At 37.1% G+C, this 20,507-nt stretch overlaps 1 protein-coding gene and 2 long non-coding RNA genes across 3 annotated transcripts in view; 1 reads left to right on the top strand and 2 right to left on the bottom strand.

Annotated features, from left to right (window-relative positions):
- LOC124304437 (uncharacterized) overlaps positions 1 to 20,507 on the top strand; it is an 82,098-nt gene that overhangs the window by 13,777 nt on the left and 47,814 nt on the right. The window contains exon 3 of the long non-coding RNA XR_006908187.1: positions 18,036 to 18,645. This is a non-coding gene — a long non-coding RNA (uncharacterized LOC124304437). The remainder of the gene's footprint in view (positions 1 to 18,035; positions 18,646 to 20,507) is intronic.
- LOC124304434 (ras-related protein Rab-37-like) overlaps positions 1 to 20,507 on the bottom strand; it is a 55,270-nt gene that overhangs the window by 12,504 nt on the left and 22,259 nt on the right. The window lies entirely within an intron of this gene.
- LOC124304438 (uncharacterized) overlaps positions 1 to 20,507 on the bottom strand; it is a 28,407-nt gene that overhangs the window by 3,711 nt on the left and 4,189 nt on the right. The gene's annotated exons all lie outside the window — the stretch shown is intronic.

Genomic DNA, 20,507 nt, shown 5'->3' on the forward strand with positions numbered 1-20,507 from the left:
CAGGTGAGAGGAGGACGTTCAACTCTACGCGGCGTTAGGTTGCTTGAAATTGAAACTACGCAACAATTGCGGCCGCGGCTCGCAACGCGCGACGACGTCGTTCGCGTCCGCGAAATTAAAACTTTTCCGAGGCATCCTCTATTTCGTTTACTTTTACGATTCACGCATCTCTCATTATATGTATGTATACGCATCGCCGAAGGGTTTGTTCCTCTATTACGGGTGCATCGATGAAATGAATTGGTGCAAAACACTAATTAAAAGGAAAGAAACATAACCTCAATTCATATCTTAATCTTCGCGTATTTGACCCGAAAGAGTTCGGCTCGCGTCATTGTTATAATATTATATCATACAGACTGTCGCAATGATTTACAAAACCTAGTATAAAAGCAGGAATTTCACGTTAAAAAATCAGAAGCATGTTCAACGTTTCATATTATTACATTCGTATAAGTATGTTGGCGTTCCAGGCTACTCAGTAAACAGTTGACCATGACATTTTTTTAATTTCACCAAGGAACTTTCCTACCTCGGTACTACCTCTGAAATGTTTCCTAAATAAAATTTCAAATTTTTTTACAATCACTCGTCTTTAATTTATGATTTTATTTCATCTAAGAAATACTCAAATTCATTTTTATGAAACAAGGAAAAAAAAACATTCGATTTTCGAAACGAAACATATTCTCTTCTTATACCATTCACAGTTCAATTCATACGTGCATAGCTACAAGTACTTGAAAATTGCAAATGCAGATGCAAAAACGTTTTTTTATTACCCGTAAAAAAGTGAAACAATTCTCGGTTGCAAGATTCAAATACTTTAGGTTTTTTTTTGTACTTCAAATAACGAGACATCGCATTGGGTACGATGCCTATACAAGCTAACGACGATTTCTATCAAGACATGTATTTCAAGTTTACGAGTTTTTTTTTTCTTAGAAATTAGATCGATGTAAGGCTAAGAAACTGATTCAATATGGGAACCTCGCAGATGCCGAATCTACTTTCCAAAAGCAACAATGTATACACACAGTTGAATAAATGAATCAAAAGTGGCATTGCGATTATACGGTTTGTACGTAAGAGTCGATTTTTGTTCATTTTTGTTTTCTTCACCGTTGAATAATTTACTTCGCCACTCTGCGGAACTTCGTGCCATGTGCAGCCGTTGCTCCAGGGAATCGACGTATATACAATATACAATGTACACATGTACTTTTGATTGGTAGTTAAAGTTTCACTTGTCGATTAACGGTGATTTCCGAACACCTAAATATATAACGAGTACCCCTGTACATACATACAATATATATATATGTATGTGTGCATATATATATATTATTTTCCCGACGACCGCAAAATACGTTATCAAAATTTCAATCGCAACAATATAACGGTTGCTCTGCACCGAACGTTCCTGTCGATCCTGTCATCACCGGCTCTGATATACATACCTACGCAGGTTACAAACGTCCGTTATGCATTTCGCTAATTGATCAAACAGTTTCCGTGGCTTTGCGGTAAACAGGACTGCACGTGTGTCAACATTACGTCAATGTGTGACAATTGACATCGCTTTGTGCGTATAATTTTGGTGATTTGAATATAATGTATATACGAGGATTTCCAGAAATACACGTCACGTGAATGTTTTAACATGGGGGTCGATGGTGCAGTTTCATTTTTCACATTTTCCACCGCCATCCAAGCATTCCGATTGGTTGACTAAACTTTTGAAATCAGTCAAAATGCTTGAACGGCGATGGGAAATGTGAAAAGTGAAATTACATAATGCCATTCATAAATTTAAAACAGTTAGACTAAGGTCCGATGGACAAGTTAGACATAAGCGTGCGTATGAGACGTCCTCTCCAAATGACGAACTTTCTATGGCCGACGCCAAACTACGTCAGTTTATAATGAGACGCGTGATGGATAAAACAACGAAAGAGTCTACTATTCGTTAATAAATACTTTCCGTTATAATATGAATTCCCGTGTCATGGTATTTGGGCTAGGCGGGCGAGTTAGTTCTTAAACGATACCACATTAAGCAATACCGAAGTAATCTTAAACCACCGAATGTTTAATTTGCAAGAAGCTTCCACCGCAGCGAGCCGTGAGATTCGTAAAAATTCATTCCGAGCTTCATCGCCTTGTTAACATCCCGCATGACATGATTGTGAACGATTTTTTCACCTCCATCGAAAAAATGCGATTGATTAATGGCAATAGTTAAACTTTTCATACTCCACAATGTAGAGATGATCAATCGTACGATGGGAATAGTTGAAAGGCTTCAATTTCGTCCGCATCGAGTCCTCAAGAAACATCGATTCAAACATATTATTAAAGATGAGATAGATACATTAACTTTTTATTAAATTAACATTTTATCGATGGGATGCGGACACTTGTAACACGCGTAACATTGTCAGGTGATTCTGCATAAATTTATTTGACTCTCTGAAGGAAGGAAGAAAAGATGGATCCATTGCCGTCGGTCTTTTCTCGAGGCAAATGGTTCTCGGTTTCATCCCATGATGTTTGAAACACAGCTCGTTAAAGGGAAAAAAATGTACCTAATGTAGATTTTACATCGATCTGTCATGGTGAATATTTGTAATGCACTTTTTTCGACACAAATCTACATCAATTGTCGTAAATGTATGTGGTACTTCAGCATGTTGTAACTCTTACTACTGGTTTTGTAACTCTCTCTCTCTCTCTCTCTCTTATCGGATTTGTAAATCTTGCCACTTAATTGCTGTAGATTTAACTAAAAAAAAGTGCTCCGTCCATGTATATTCACCTCAGGATATGTAAAATCATCTGCATTGGGGATGCGCTTAACGGGGCAGGGAAGCGACTTGATTCTTCGAGTGGATGTCGCTTTGCCTTGGTAGTATATCGCCTTGTCGAAGAACTAGATGGACATTGGCGGAAGGACAAGAGGAGAGGGCAAAGGACGATGTCGCAATATGTAAGGTGAGTGTACCAGTTATCGACACGTTTATACCCAATTATTGACCCTTTTCTTTTCTAAAATTATAATCTTACGGCACAAATTGTGAATTTCTCGACGATGAAAACCAGCTGCCAGAGGGTTAGACGCTACAAATTTACTCTTTTGTAATTTTAGAACTAAGGATCAAACATGTACAACCAAAAATTATCAATAATTGGGACAGGGTCGATGACTGGTACACTCACTTTAGTCTGCATGGCTGCAAGTTGCAAAGCTGATGACTGGTACTGTAACGATGTCTGCACACGGATTGTGTACATATCCATCCGTGCGTAGAGGTGTGCTGTGTGTACATAATGTACATACATATAGATGCATATATAACCCGCAGAATCAGAGCAAAGTGGTCGGCCGTTTGTGGACCGTAATGAAAGTGTCCTTGGCGCACCCTTGTCAAACGTTAATCGATCCATCTGTCTCTCTCTCTCTTTCTCTCTCTCTCTCTCTGTCTATCTATCTCTCAGCATCTCTCTATTATTCTATGTCTATTCCTCTCCGTGTGTATAACAGTTATCGCCGGCACACGAAGCTATTATATATGTACGTATAATGTATGTATAATTAATAATAACACAATGAATGTACATAAACCTTATACCGCGGTGTATGCTGCAGGTTACGATACTTATATTATATGTATATGCGGTTATCTAGCCCAAGTTATTTTTCGACTAATTCTCGTTTTCTTTTTTCTTTTTATTCACTATCCTTGATTTGTTCGGTTCTTGTTGTATATTAATTCTCATCGTTATCACATTGGCTGCACTTGCGACAATTTCAATTTAAATCAAGTTTTTCTTACAGAAGTCGATTTTTTTTCTCTCATATCCTGGCTAGTAATCATATATTACAATGCTTGATAAAATCTGTGACCGGTATAATAATGTTAAGAAATTTTAGCAAGATTTTATCCTCATCTTTCAAATTGTAATCTTTCGCCTGTTGCATTTTACGTTATATTACGCGTTTTTTCAAATATTTATTTCTCTTAATTGTGTAATTAAATGAGAACTATAATGATTCGTTCATACTTTACGATAGAATATTCCTCTCGACGTATGTTATAATGTATAAATAAAAGCAGAACAAAAAAAAAGCGTGAAAAGTCGAGATAAGATGGTAAAAGGATATAATTTAAAAAAAAAAAAAAATGAAAAAAAGGAATTTTTCACACTCAGAGTAACTATGACATGCGTTGTTCATCGGTTAGCAGGGCTTTGGATCAGAACGATCTTTGGCCCGTGAAACGCTATCCTCCGCAATGGCTATTCATCATCGTGTGGAGCATCACGTGTGGTGGTGATTTTTTTTTTATTTTTTTTTTTTTTTTTCTGTAATTATGCGTGGAGGGGGCGAATTATCCGGGCGTTTACTCTGGGTGAGCCCCTTTTTTTCTTCATGGTGATATTTATTTTCGTCTGACCTTTAATTTTTTTTTTACCTGCCCTTTTTTTTACCCGATATTCTCACGGGGCAACGTGGACTGGTAGTTAGAGTGTTAAAAACACCGAGACGGAGAGAAGCTCCGACCGACCGACCGACTTTGAAAGAGGCAAGGGACTCGAACCCGCGCACTTCTCGTAAGCCTCGCGAACCCAAGCCTTACAAACCTCGCACTCTAGCCGCTAGACCACCTCCACCGTCTGACGAGAAATGAATTTGAAGCGATATTCAAGCCATTTGTTTTTTTCTTCCGACACTGGCGTGTATAATTCAGATTTTTGTTGTTTTTTTTTTTACGATTTTCTCGATGTATTACTGGATATTGAACAATTGTCAAGTATATGATGCAGGGGTGAAATTTTGTGAAAAATCGATTGCCGCTATTTATTTTTTAAAGTTATTCTGAAATTGCGAGAAAAACGTAAGTTTTGAAGAAAAAGAAACCCAATTTCTCAAACATGTCCAAAACTTGTCAAAATCGTCCAAAAAGTGTTTTTTTTTTTTTTTTTTTTTTTTCAAATCAAATCAAGGGATTTTGAGTCAATATTTTCATTTCAAGGTGAACTGGTTAACGATGAATCTGAACTCACGACGTCTTTTTTCAAGACTGAAGTTATTTTCAAAATCTCAAAGTTATCGATCGTTGAACAGTATTTATTGTTCTTGTGTTGTACATGTACATTATAAATATTCTGCGGTTATTTTAATCAATTCGAGAAACACGTTGACTCGTTAGTCAACGAATTCACGGTTCAGATTCGTTTGTGAACGACGATGGTAAAGATTTTCTAGCGAAGTTTTCATACCTTCGAATTTCGTCAATAAATTATTCTCCGATATCGTATATACGTATGCGCAACAACAGCGACGATTTATCAATATACTGTACGTATAGTGAATGTGCACTCTGTACATAATATTATACATATACATAATTAGGGTTTGACTTATGAAATCTGTCTAATCCGATTTATTATACCTGATATGCCTGCATACCGTGTTACGCTTTATAATCTGAGTAAGATTTGTTACCGTTTTAGGTACCTTACACTTATCATTGGGGATGTTGAAGCGAGGGGCGGGGGGGGGGCCTCACTCCGAATAACGAAACGTGACATTTTGAAACGGTGGAAAATAATGGAATATGAGAAAAATCCCCGAAGGGGTCTCAGCTGCGTATTATCCGTTATAACAGGGTACAAAAATAATCCTTCAAACGAGATTATTCGCTGCAGGGCGTGACGATCAACGTTATATTCGTCATCAAACCTTCGACGAAATCCTCGCGATATTAAATTGCACCGTATCAATTCGTCCGTGTGGCTAAATTGTAATAACAATATCTACGAATCTCCTTTTTAATTTTCGTATAATTTCACCGTCGGGATTAAAAACTGCTGCAAGGATGTTAATTGTTAGTCACAGGTGTTCGATATTCGACAAATTTATACGGCTTCTGTACAATATTCATAATAATTACAATAATAATAATAAGATAATGGAGATTCACAAGTTTGAGTTATAATATATTTCAGAAAATACATAGCGACGTTAATTCGATAAAAAAGATCCTGATTACATTTTTTTTTTTTATCTTCTTCATATTTGGTTTTCGTTTGAAGGGTGGGATAAACGTTGAAAAATAACCACTGGAATTGCGACGGGCGTAATAAGGATCTTCCAAATTAGCGTCGAGATTCTGATGCAGGTAATTCGTTACAATTTACATACCTATACATATATTGTGTATAAATGTCGGCTGTTGAATTAAGGGAAATAGGTGCGCCAAAATTGGCACAATCCAATCGTTTCGCGTCGCCTGCACTGCGGATATTTGTAAACGATAGCACACAGGTAAATATATTGTGCATATGTACATATGGGGCATTCCATGCCAATTCAGTAAGCGCTCGACCATGACATTTTTTAATCTCTGCACCAAGGATTTTTCCTACGTTATGTTACGACCTCGGAAAAGCTTTCAAAGTGGGACCTCATTTTTTTCTATCTTTATACCTGTTGAGAATTTATTATAAAAATTTTGAAACAAATCGCGAGTATATTTTAGAACCAGAGAAGCAATAAAAAAATATGAATAAATAAATCGGAGATGTGATATGTAATATGATAGATCTTTAACGATTATGAATACAGAAAAAATGGAAATATCTCATTTCGGTAACCAAATGTTTTTTTTCTTGTTTCCTAAAAATCAATTTGGCTATTTTTGAGTTGAATGAAATTAAAGAATGTCAGGGTCAACCGTTTGCTGAGTTGACATAGAACGCCCCATATATATTATAAGTATACGCATTACCGATGCTATCCGACCAAAAAACCACGTCCTTTTTCTTCTCCGTTCTCTTATTTTTCTTATATCCTACACTTCGAACATAGAGCTATAAAAACGTATAACCGTTTAATATACACTTTGAAACTTATACATTGTACGTAGTGTTTAATAATTAGAGCGCGGATAATGTATTAAAAATTAAAAAATACTTACGTATAATATAGACTTACGAAAAAAACATGGAGTAAAAAATATCACCTATTCGACGACAGTTGTTATTTTTTACTCCATATGTGTTTTTTCATAAGCCAATATGATATTTACATTTTGCATATTTTGTAATCTTTAATACGCACAATTTATCCGACTCCTAAATAATAACATACATTTTATTGGACAGCGTGCAGAGACGAAATCGCGGAAGATCACGGCATGCGTTGAATTTAATTACCGTATGCAAACTTGTAACTCAATTATTGCGACTCTCACTCTCTCTCTCTCTCTCTCTCTCTCTCTAGTTTCGAATTATATTAATTAAACATGACGAGGGCTTAGCGTAGGGTAGTCGAGTTACGCTGCCTACGTCACGCAGCTGGGGTAAACGCGAGCCACTTTGCAAAGTACAAATTTCACCCGACTTCCACGCATACGTCACGTCGGTGTAAAACTTGACGTCTGCCACGTGCCGCATCTCCGGTAACGCGTACAACACGTTATTGGCATCAATTAACGCATCATCGATCACAGGGTATAACTGACAATTTTTAGAAAGTAAACGTCTACCGATATTTACCGTTTGAATTATAATAATGCGGAAGAATCATCGTCGCATCGTTTATCATACAATCCGTATATCATCGTTAATACACGTGTTTGAACCGGAATGAAATGAGGTGTTTCGATAATTGGATAGATTTTTTGATCGTTTTCTTCTCAACCTAATCGCCCTGTTTTCGGCAATATTCAGATGACAATTTTTATCGATGGATTATCACATTGATTACAAATATATTATACGGTGTTGGTGCAAAAATAAGAAAAAAATAAAATACGCATCATACTTATAAATGCAAACCGTGTGAGATTGTGTGCGAAAATTTTAGTTGAAATTAATACAGCTACGTATATACGGATTGATTTAAAGAAATTATTTATCAATACTTTGTAGAAGTAACGAGACAGTATTTTCGCCTATAATGAAACAACATAAAATTATTTCCGTCACGTTTGCGTTTGTAGAATCAAAGAATCAATCGATAAAGGTCAAGTAAATTTGTATTCGTCAGACGATCGGTGCATTTTATGTTCGCGGCATAAACGACTAAACGGCCGAACGGTTTTTAAAATTTCATGTGGCGAGGGAAACAATAAAGAGAACGAAACAGTACCTACGTTATTTATACAAGTTTGAAGAATTCAATCGAATTGTTATCATTATTACGCAGGCCTACCACCGATTTCTCGATGCCCGGAAAAATTTAATATTTATAGACACGTGGAAGATAGTGTTTATAGGTACTAAAAAGAAGAAGAAAGAACGAGCAACAAAAATAGGAAGAAAAATAAGAGATTTAAAAAATTTTTAAAACTTAAGAAAATGTCACTTGCAAACTTTATGAATTCTCCGCTACAGAACAAGTTCGTGAAACTGTATTGTGACATTGAGAAAATGATCATCCCGTATGTTATTTGATTAATACATATATATATATATGTGCACACATAGAACATGATACTAAATATGTATATGCATATAGCGTATCTACCGCACGGTAAATAATCTCTAAATTGACACGGATACGCGCCGAGTGTCAGAGGCTCGATAATTTCATCAATAACCATAGTTAGCCGTATAGGTAAAAAACAGACGCAGAGAACGTGGGTCGAATAGTCGATCCAGCGAGGGGCTCGGAAAGGTAAAACCTACCTTACAGAGATTCGTATGCCTATAAGGCCGCGGTCCAGAGATCGGATGTGAATCGGTCCGGGAGCACCAGCCGGAGGCCCATAATCGTAAACATCATCACGCTGGGACTCTCTCTCTCTCTCTCTCTCTCTCTACGTGATTCTGATCGTGAAACTTGCTCTTACAGAAACGAAGAGGGCGATGATGATGATAATGATCGGAGCCGCAAGAGGAATCTATTAAGGTCGTCGGGTAATTATTATCCGCACGTGATTCGTATGTAATTATAACGCGCCTATACACACAGTCACACTCGTGCGCGTTAATTCTGCTTCGCGTGTAAGGTACACGTGGGAACAATGAATCTGAGACGGTTAATTTTTTCCACTAGACAGTTACGTTGGCAACACAGAGAAACCTGCAGCGCCACAGTCGGCCGAGCGCGAAACGAACTAAATCTCGACAAATATACCACAACCCATTACCGTCGAATCTAACCTTAGAATACCGCGAAGATAATGACTTGTTGGATCGACACGTCAATTCCAATGTAAAGTCTAATGTTGCCAACGTAACTGTCCAGTGTAAAAAATTAACCGTCTCAGATTCATTCTCTCCAAGTGTACGTACGTACCTATGTCAGCTTACGTACAGTTTTTATTATTACACACTATCGCGAAATATCTGTACAGGTGTCGAGTTCCTACGCGCTCTACATCGTTTACTTCGTACGTGTGTACCGTATAACCAACATAGGCCCGAAGGTATGCGTTTACGCATTGGCTTCGTATTATGCTACATACGTACACGGATGGAAAGGATTATCTCAATCAAATGATATTTGCTTGATTCGACTGAACATTTTGTTAAACCGATGAATCTTGAGTCGAGGCAAATAAATATTTACATTTCAGTTGATTCGGTAACTTTTTTCTCTCGGTTTCGAGTCACGTCAACGCCTTTTTGTACCATTTAAAATATCGCTACGAAATATATGCGTGTGTGTGTACAACGATGTATATATTTATACGTCTCTTCACTCACCTACCCTACCTCTCGCGACAGCTGTGCTCATATTTATTCCGCATTACCTCGCATTAGATGTGTGAGCGTGTGTGTAATATAAATTGTAAAACACCGTGGAGTAGGGGGGGGAAGTTCTTCAATTTATCATTTCGTTTGTTTAATCTCAAACTTTTTCATCAATTTTTTCTCTCTTCGGATACATCATTAATCCCTTGTTCGAATTTTCGAATGAAAGTGTTATAAATATATAGGTGAAGGGAATTTCCTTATTCATTTATATTCAGCATTGATGGTTGAAACTTAGTTGCAAACAAATTTCATCGGTGTATGGAAAAATGAAGCCGAAGCCAGCGGCCAGAGTTAGTAGCCAAACTTTTAAACTCTTTTGAAATTAGAAAAATTCAGTTTAGTATTGTCCTCATATATATTTCATACAAGTAGGTACTTGGGGTTTCAAAGTGTTTCGCAAAACTTTGATTTTCCGACTTGGTCAACTTATTCAATCGAGCATTAGAACGTTTGGCTGCTAATTCTGGCTGCTAGCTTCAGCCTCGTTCGGTAAATTGTATCGATTGTGATAATTATGATGACGAGTGATCATGATATATAATCAATTGATTCCGGGGACTGGATATTTGTGTCATTCGGCATTGCAGATGCACGATGTATGTACACGTATGTATAGACCTACGTGTGATATGTATTGTATGATAGCATATGTATCCACCTACCTACCTACCTATTGCGGTAACTGGGATAAGGAGTGAACTTTACCAATTAAGATTAATCGATGATCGATCGAGCCGGCCGAGAGACGGTGTGTCGTTCGATATTTCGATATTCGGCTCTCACTCATTACTAATTAGAAGAACCAGGTTGATCAGAATGTTGTTACGGTTGTCTCGTTGTTATCGATCAACGACCGGATTAATCAATCCCTAACGGATAACTGTCTTTGTCATAGAATAGTCATCTTCTAAAATTGAAGAATAACAGTTATACGGTTTATCGGACTCGAATTCTGTATCGTACGTACAACGATTGAAAAAATGTATCGTTGGATTCAATCGTTTTTATGCAGCTGTGAAAATAATATCTTGATAAAAAAAAGTGTGTACGTTGAAAATATTAAATCATACGTACTTCGGAGCCTTGTTAATCTTTCGAATCGCACGTTATTCTGACGGGTAAAATTTTATAACAAGATAATATTCCATGGTTTTCTGGAGTCGCTGATTTCGGAAATAAATAAATCAATTATCCCTTCAATTATCACGTTTTTTTTCAATCAATTTATTTTCAACAATAATAATTTACATTATGTCGCAACAATTACTCTCGACTATTCACTGTAAAATCTATTCGTATACTGTCAGAAATAGCAAAAAAATCACAAAAAAAATATGTTTTCAAAGTTCTCTAAATATACGAAAAATGGATATAAAATAGGTGGCAAGAATACTTAGCCGTGTGACCGAAAGGGTTAATTGGTAAAGCTTCGCAAGCGTTGTACAACGCTTGCGGATTAAAACGTCAGGACGAATTTGATTATATTGTAGATAAAACAGCAGGGAAACTTTGAGGCTTACCGTAGAGTTGTAAAAAATATTGCGGACTAACCGAAAGTTGCAAGTGTATGCAAGTTTGCAGGAGTCGTGCAGCGTATAATGTACATATATTCGCGGGTTTAAATACGCAAGCTCGAATTTGCGCTTATTTATTACATACGCGTCCATGTGTACGTATAAAATATACATAGCTACGCAAATCTATAAATATACGTTCTATATACCGCGCGTGTAATTAATTTTTAATGGAATTTCGTCCGTCGCAAATTCGCACGAGAGCCACGCGCTACGCTAATCGGTTTTGCAAAGCCACGCTGGGATTAACCATTTCAATTTTCAAGCTTCTATCCTTTACTCGTCCCTCCTATTTGTGCTGCGTGCACGCTGTTTGTCGCTCTTTTTGCTTGCCTACATATTTGTACGTGAGAATTGTTTCTTCGTAAATATATACCGAAAACAGCTCGCGCGTAAAAGAGGAAAGTCGAAACGTACGTACAAAGTTGAAAATAGAAAACAAAAAAAAAAAAAAAAACAATAATAAACCTTTAAACAATTATAGAGAGATGTAACAGGCACCTCCAAATATCAATATTAAAAGCTCATATTTGGCTGAGATATTCTATTTGAGATTCTTTGTCAAAATTTTGATGCTTGTTTGAAAAAAAAAATTCTTTTTTTTGGTATACCTTACACTTCTCTCTTCAACATTTTCAGTGATAATTATGCGCCGTTATTTAGGTTGATGTAAACGTTATTGTAATTTATTACAATTTCTCGATAAATATATTAATGAAAACGAAATTGTTCGTAGTGCTTACGGACCCTCTGCAAGGATTGCGTAACAGGATGAGCATATAAGCAAGGCGGCCAATCAGTCTGGCTTATCATTATTAGTCAGGATTAATATTTCCGCGAATTTCCCGATTCCCGTTGTACGAAATTCGATCCCCCGGCAATTTTTATGAATAATTACCGCGTACACACGCAGAGAAAGAAGTTACGTAATATAACAATAACAATATATGTAAATATATATTTTTTGACAAAATCCCTACGTTCAATCCGAGATAAAATTATGTTCAAATTAAACATGAACTTTTGTCTGATTATTTCTCAAAATGCGGAAGATCAGATTTTTTCGTTCGTCTGGCGATCGGAATGAAGTATTCTCTTCAAGTTAATTCATTGGGTCGATTTAAAGAAAAAAGAATCGTATAATATATTTTTCAAATTATATCAATGCAAAATTTTCATCGAATTCTATAAAATATTTAATTTCTACTCAAGGGGATGTCCTGGTTGATTTCGACGTTGAATTCTACGAATTTTATACTGTTACGATTTTGTAGAATCCGTCCTATATCTTCATTTCTGCGTCAAATGAAAGTGTATCATGGTGTTTTTTTTTTTTTCAAAATTATGTATAGAATAGGGCCGTCAAGCCCTTTTTTGCTTTCGTGATTCGTGGATCTTGATATTTGTAGATGTATACGTAAACTTTTCCCTGCGAAGGATGCCGCGGGAATTTGAAAACCGAATGAAAATTGGTCGACGCGGATAAACTTTGCACCCCTTTCTCTCGTTTTCGCGAGCTTGGCTCGTAATTAGCGGGGTTAATTGAATTCGTTAGCGCGCCCCTTGGGCTTAAATTCAGGTGGGCGGCGACGAAATATCGTAAATTACCCACATATTTTTACGATGCATGTATCGCTATTGTTGGACGAGGAAACTCCCGCAACGTCACCCCTTGACCCCCGTGCTATTTATAGGGGATTATTTTTACACCGGCAACACGCCGAGCTTTCGTGCACGTATACGTACGTGTGTATAATGCACGTACGTACGCGAAATGTCTTGCGCCATAGCGCGTACATCGTAAGGGATAGAGGGCGATGGAATGAATCAACGCCTCTTCAACCCTCGACCCTGATTCCGAGCCTCCCTCGTTTTCGCCTTTTTATGGGTATATCGGAGGCTTATTTTACTCGCTTGTGTCTTTATTACACCCCCGTTAAAGCTGTCTTTTTCGCCCTGCATTATACATGTGTGTATGTTAGGATTGTCCTTATTTGGGGTGTTGACGGGATTTTCTTCGCCCCACCCTGCCCAAATCAACTTCAAATAATTCAATAACAATGGCCTAATTTTTCCTGATTTTTACCTCAACTCTAAGATCGTTCGCTTTGTCATCGGAGTTTCTTATGGAAATAACATGGGAAAAACTTTTTTTCTCAGTATATATTTTATTGTGATGGTAATAATGTTTAGAAAAATCTTTAACTGCGAGGTTCTAGTGGGCATTAGTACTACTATATGAAAAAAAAATTCACATCATCGTACCAGGTAATCTAGACGAATTGCACACTCTAGAAATAAAAAATAAAGTCTGATTTCGCAATTCGTCTAGATTGCCTGGTACGATGATGTGTATTTTTTTTTCCAAACAGTAGCATTAATACCCGCTAAAACCTCGCCGTTACAGATTTTTTTAAACATTATTGCTATTGCAATAAATATATACCGATAAGAAAATATGCGCGAATGATTAAATAACGGGACGTTTAATTGATGCAGCGTGCAAATATCCTTATAAAAATATACTTCGAGTGATACCTGAAGAGGCGTGCAAAGATTCGGTCGTCCTACGGCATTTGCATATGTGTACCTAGACCTTGAGGTACGTGATACATGCACACCTCAGATAGACGCGTAAATAGGTATGCAGGTAAATACGTAAAATGTATACAGTTAGACTTTTCACGGGATTCGGCGGTGGCTTTGGTAATTTAGCCCGCGAACTCGATGGCCCGGAATTTGCAAACACGTACACATGTAGTATATGTATGTATATACGTATGTATTTATATTACACGTGCATAAGGGTGGGTATTTTACTCGGGCTTTGCACAGTGGCGGCGGATAAATTCGCCGACGATTCGCGTTTACCCAGCTTCTTTGAAACGGGTTCCACGAGCCAAAATCACCCGGATAAACGGCTCCCTCATTCGCACGTGTTCACCCTATCGCGTTCAGGCATATATGTATATATATATATATATGTATAAATATATATAAAATTGCAAATTTACCGTCTACTGTATACGAAGGCTGGCTAAAAAATTGGCAAGCCTAATTCGTGTGTATTGACGATGAATGTGATTTATATACATATATATACTTAAACATAAAGGTAATTTGAAAAAATTAGCGCTGCTTAAGTAGAAAGATTATTATTTTGTTAGCATTAAAACATACGTATAAACAGTAATGCAGGGTCGGTTCTGGATACAGATTCCTACTACTGGCACACTTACCGACACTTACCGAGTGACGTGATTGCGGAGAAGGGTTTGACTCTGAGTAAGTGTCGATAAGTGTGTCGGTAATAGGAATCTGTATCCAGAACCGGCCTTGTATTATTTATTGTATACATGAGTTTATAATGTATTTGCGAGTTTCCTTCAAACGTGCGTGCGTGTGGTTTTTCCCTACTTCGAAAATCCAGCGGTTATAGATCGTTTTTACCTCGGTTCAGGCTTTAACAACGATTCGATTACCTACACGTGTAATCAATCATCCATAATCTGTAATCTATAACCAATGTTTAAGGATGTATTGGGTGGTACAGTCCAGTAAAAAAATTTATTTAACGACCAAATAGCAAGAAGAGCAAGTCAATAGAGTGTGCAGCACGGTTTTTATAATGAAAGAATTTCTTTTCAACGTAAAAAATAGATCATAAACCGCAAATTCGAGTAAAGAATGCGAGTTTTGCTGTTAAAATTTTTAGTACAATCGTACTGTCAATTTTGATGGAAAGGGGTTTAATTTCGTTCGTTTATAATTAATAAGCCGTGTAATTCTTTATTGGAAAATCATTAAAATTCCGTTGTTCCAAATTTATTGGAATATTTTCTTTTCGTACCAATAATCGATCAGAAACGATTTTATTTTAACAAGATATCGTAGGAAACTTTTAATTTCGTTATTCCTCGCCTGAGTAGTTAAAAATTTTTACGCCGAACCGTACGGTCTTCGTATATTTCAATCGAGATGAAATAACACGTCTGTTAAGCCGCCTCCTCGTCAATATAGATTGGCAAAAATTTGCCCGGCAGCTTCGCAAGGTTTAACGTACCTACCTACCTACCTACTTCACCCTCGCAGCATCAATGTCGAAGCCTTTCAATGAAATCCAATTTCCGCAACCGCGTCAAAACTCACCAGTTTATATACGATATACTCTGAACACATACACGCATACATTTACACACATGTACACACACAATTAACCCATTTACATTAAACATTGTGCACTCTGCGATTTACTCGACTCGGGACCGTGTTTCGTTACCTCGTATATGTATACATGGCATATAGATGGTACGTACAATATCGTACATATGCATTGAATATTCGCATAACCGTAAATAGGTCGAATCCGCGACGACAAGTCAATGACGTTAAGTTATTAATGTTTAGGGTAGTATATAAGCAAGTTATTTCGTTGGGAACCAAAAAACTGCAATTTATCATATATATACATACATATATTATGGATATTAGGGACGTCCTTAATAGGGTTGTTTTTGAAGTTTTATGCTTTCAGGGGGTTAAACGCTTTCGAAAAATGATCCTTCAAAATTGGAGTTCTCTACATCAACGGTAAGATAGTCCGCCTTTTGATCCAAGTATCTTGTCAAAATAACGTGGGAAAAACGTTTTCTGCTCTTTGAAATTTTATGTAAGTCGTTGACGAATATACCGACGATACTGAAAAATACATATTTTTGTAGAGAATTGAACGCTCTATAAAAAAAAAACTATAATAAATAAATTCGGAAATGAAGCGTTTACATGTTAATTAACGTTCAAAGTTTAATTTATGTAAAATCATATCATTCTGTCAAGTATAGATACGAAATGAACAATCGTGTTGTGAAATATATTGCATATTTCTTGTAGTTTACAAAATTTAAGATATATTCATGTAATTGCATTATTCTAAAACCTCGTTATATAATAAACGAAAGTCGAAAATTATTATTCTACTAGTGTTGACGGATGTAACACTAGAACAAAACTTGAAAATTGAAAATTTCGATTTCCTAGTCTCGGTCGATATTGCTACCTTGTCACAATTCTCTACAAAAATATCCATTTTCCATTATATTCGGTATATTCGTCAACGACTTAAAAAATTTCAAAGAACAAAAAAAGTCTTAACCCCACGTTATTTCCATAATACGCTTCGATCACAAAAGTGGACTGTCTTAGAGTTGATACAGAGAGCTTTTTTTCTATCAACTTGAAAGCGTTCAAGCCCCTGGGAGTATAAAAATTTAAAAACAATCCTATCAAGGACCACTCCAATGTATGTTGTACATATACGTACGTGTTTCCTCGAAGCAAAAACATTGTACCTTGGTAAAAATCAATCTTCCGTAATATCCGTTTCGCGGAAATACAAATAACGTTGGTATATAGCTAGGTGGGTATAAATTATACATATACAGCCGATAGATACGCGGTATGCGGATAGCGAAACGGTGCTTGATATCAAGTTACGTAAAACCGAGATGCAATGGAATGGTTTGCGATACTCGATACTTTGCCAGCACACGCCTCGCCGTTATTGCACAATCGCCGCCTCGATCCTCTAGCCCCTATACCTGTATAATAATTCGCAACTGTATACGATACACACCCGCCCGTGCGTTATATTCAACTCTGTTGTGTAATAAGTGAAATTGCATTGAATATAAAAAATAAATAATGCAACAAAACAAATTCTCCTTCTTTTTTTTATTCACGTAACGAGGTTGAAAAACCAGAGTCGTTCAATCCTCCTTATTTCTAATTTCACGCATTGTTTTGTGTACAAAAATCAAATTTCATCATATTTTAAAGACGATCCGCGCATGGTGCGGGTGGTCCGAGGCAAGCTAGAATACATCATTCTGCTCCTCTCGCAGAGAGCCGGCATTTCTCTTCACCTATTTCCGGTTACCCGGTTGGCGTGGTCGTCCCGTTTCTGCAGCTCAAACGAAACTTCACACCTGTGACAATCGCAATGTACCACGTGTACAGGCATAATAATACACATGAAAGGGACGGCGCTATTTGCGAAATTAGAACCTGTGGACACTAATGTAGGACTCGGTTTGTCTGTTGGCTAATTGCAAGGCGCGGTTGTCAAACGTCCCGAGTCACACGAGAAGAGCGAGTTGGAGATTTAATTCGACGTACAAACGATAATGTAACCCGCGAGTTTCGTCATCTTTAATCTTACGCTTCGACATGTCAGGGGAAGAATATGACGGTGCAAGGTTTGACATTGTTTTCTCCTCTCATTTCGGGAAAAAAGTCTGAGCAAATTTCGATTGGTCGAAATATGTGTACCGGTGAACAGAAAAGAGAGATAAAAAACAAAGAAAAAAAAATAGCGCAAGTCAATTACGACATTCGGGATGCATTGTTTGTTAACGGAAAAAATAGGTTACCCATTACTTAATTATACGCCGAAATAGTCTAATTTAAGGGAATGCTATAGAAAGTTTTTACCGACCGAGTTAAATGTCTTCTATTTCGGATGTATCGGAGTCTGTGCATCGCAAGGAAAAAAAGAACGTAACCGCAGAATTCCACGTGCAATTACGAACGAATTATTAACCGCGTGATCGTCAAACTCACCGTTCATTAATCATCTACTGTAAAACCATCAACTCCGTCATTGTTCTAATTAACGCTTCACGCTCGTTTCAGTTACCTAATACACGTACCTACGCGCGATGTTGGTAAATATGATAGACGAGCAGAGAAGATCACTAGCGCACCCTGTTGTTCCGGTGTAAATAAACGGCTGGAGGACCGGCGAATTACGATTCAATATCAACTTGAACTGGTAAACAGACGAGGAGGTTCGACCAGCCCGATTCTATCCAGAATAGAAATCGACAACTTCAAGGGATGCGGGAACGATCACAATCGTCGAAGCTGTTCCATGCATGGTGCGCGGTTTAACAGTGTGAAACCTGTCCGTGTGAAAAGTGCCGCCGTTGAGTAGAAGTTGATTTTCCTTTTTCCAACGCGTTCCAAAAGTTCACACAGAGACATTTTCGAACTCGATCAGTTTTCTTCCGACACGTTGTGACTTACTTGTGAATAATTCATCGCTTCGCGTACAACCGTTTGTACATGTTGGAAAGTTTTCTCGCGTTTACGGTGTTAGGAGTGTAGTGAGTGCGAAGTGCTTCGGAGTGGTGAAAATTCCGGATCATCGGAAACGGGGACAATTTGGATCGCGGGATTTCCAGGGCTGAACATTAAAATACTGAGACATGAGCTGGACTACTGGGTGAAGACAAGGGACACGGTGAGTTTTTCCAATGCTATACATCGACGATAATTATTCTTAAACGCAATTTCATGTCACTTGGTTACGATGATACCATCCAAATTTTGCTTTGTCGTTGATCACCTGTGTCTACGATCTTTGAAATTTGGCGTATTCGATAAACTGAAGGAAAACTAAAAACATTTGGATTTTTATGAAAATTGGTACTCGTCGGTTTGTTGGATGGTGTGAAATTCAAAATGGCGATCCAATATGGTGGTAAATTTTTTTTAAATATTACGATTCCGGTAGAAATTGGTAGGCGGAGGTTTTTTGGGTCACCGATAACGAATCCAGGGTCAGACTTTCAAAATTTTCAATGGCGGATCTATTACAGTGGTTAGAAATAAAAAAAAAAATGGTCACATTGAGTGCTTTAAAATCGTTAATCACGAATCTGAATTTCTAGTTGAAAATTCGAATTCAATATTATTCTTTTTTTTGTCTCTAATAGACGAGAAAACATTACCCCTCGTATTATCCTCAACTTTACGTATGCAGTCACGTCTCATTTGTCGAGTCTCCCGAAGGCTCGTTTTATCCATAACTTGTATGCAGCCTGTTGGTTGCGCAGGGTTTAATTCATATCGACGCGATATGATATTCCTTGTGTTTTCCGACGCGTTTTATGATCGTCAGGTGCAATACCCGCATACCTTGGTAGCTACTCTTATATTTCCTCTCCGTCCATACGATACACTCTTATACATATATATATATATATATATGCATGTCACGCGAGTCGTATTGTAGGTAAATTATCGATTCGTTTGAACGAGAGATTTTTTTTATTGATATTGTAAAAAATGTACGGTATAAACGCAATATCAAATCGAATAAATCTGCTGGACATTTTTTTTTTCTTTCTTACTATTCTAAAGTCATCTGAAATGACAAAAACAGACACACGTTTTACAAGCTCCTATTTTCCAAGCTTCTACATTCTCATGGAAAAGTAATTGTATAAACGTTAAGAATTATTTTCCACAGAATGAAATGAATATGTGACAACATCGATTTTCCGTTACCTAAAAATTTATCGAGGCAGAAATCTCTCCGTTCATTAGATGAATCGTCCGATTTATTTCAACGACTTGTAATTCACGCGATGCACACTCGAGTTCGATTTGAAATTGGATTACAATTTGTGCCGAGGGGAGAGGGAGAAAAAAGTAATGACGAGTTTTCGGCATAAGAATTTGAAAAATTACATCAAAGTGGCTTTGCAGCCTCACCTGCTTATCGTTGAGATCATATCTGTGTGTATTTTACGTATTTTACGTATAATGTAATATTCAAGATCAAAGTTTTACTTCTGAAATATGATCAAAAAGAGAACTTTGCTGTGTAGATATTATTTGCAAGTCGCCCCGAGCATAGAGTTTCGTATATTGTACATCACTTTACGGATATCCCGGGCAAAAATTAAAATTCGGAAGAAAAAAGTAAAGATTTTTTTATAAATTGCAATAACGTAGCGAGTTTGGCTTTCCCATCCGAGATTATTAATTATATTCTTTGTATAAACATACTCTAAAGTATGTATAATAATAATAATAATAATAATAATAATCAGCATGATAACATAAGTAACGAATTCCGTTCGGCTTTGATAGCAAAAACGACCCTCTAAACAAACTTCGCTACTATATATATAAATATATATGTTTTATGTACTACCCGATGTTATAAGTATGTATATGGGTATGCCTTTGCGGTTCCTGTGCCATAAAGGAAAATTACTGTAAACGGCAGGTGGAAGGATAGAGAGAAGGGCCGAGAAGAGCGGGCGGCCAGGCAGGTAGATATCTAATTAGGGAACGAATAAACAGCGTTCGAGA

The sequence above is a fragment of the Neodiprion virginianus genome, chromosome 5 (genome assembly GCF_021901495.1).
Source record: "Neodiprion virginianus isolate iyNeoVirg1 chromosome 5, iyNeoVirg1.1, whole genome shotgun sequence".
NCBI lineage: Eukaryota > Metazoa > Arthropoda > Insecta > Hymenoptera > Diprionidae > Neodiprion > Neodiprion virginianus.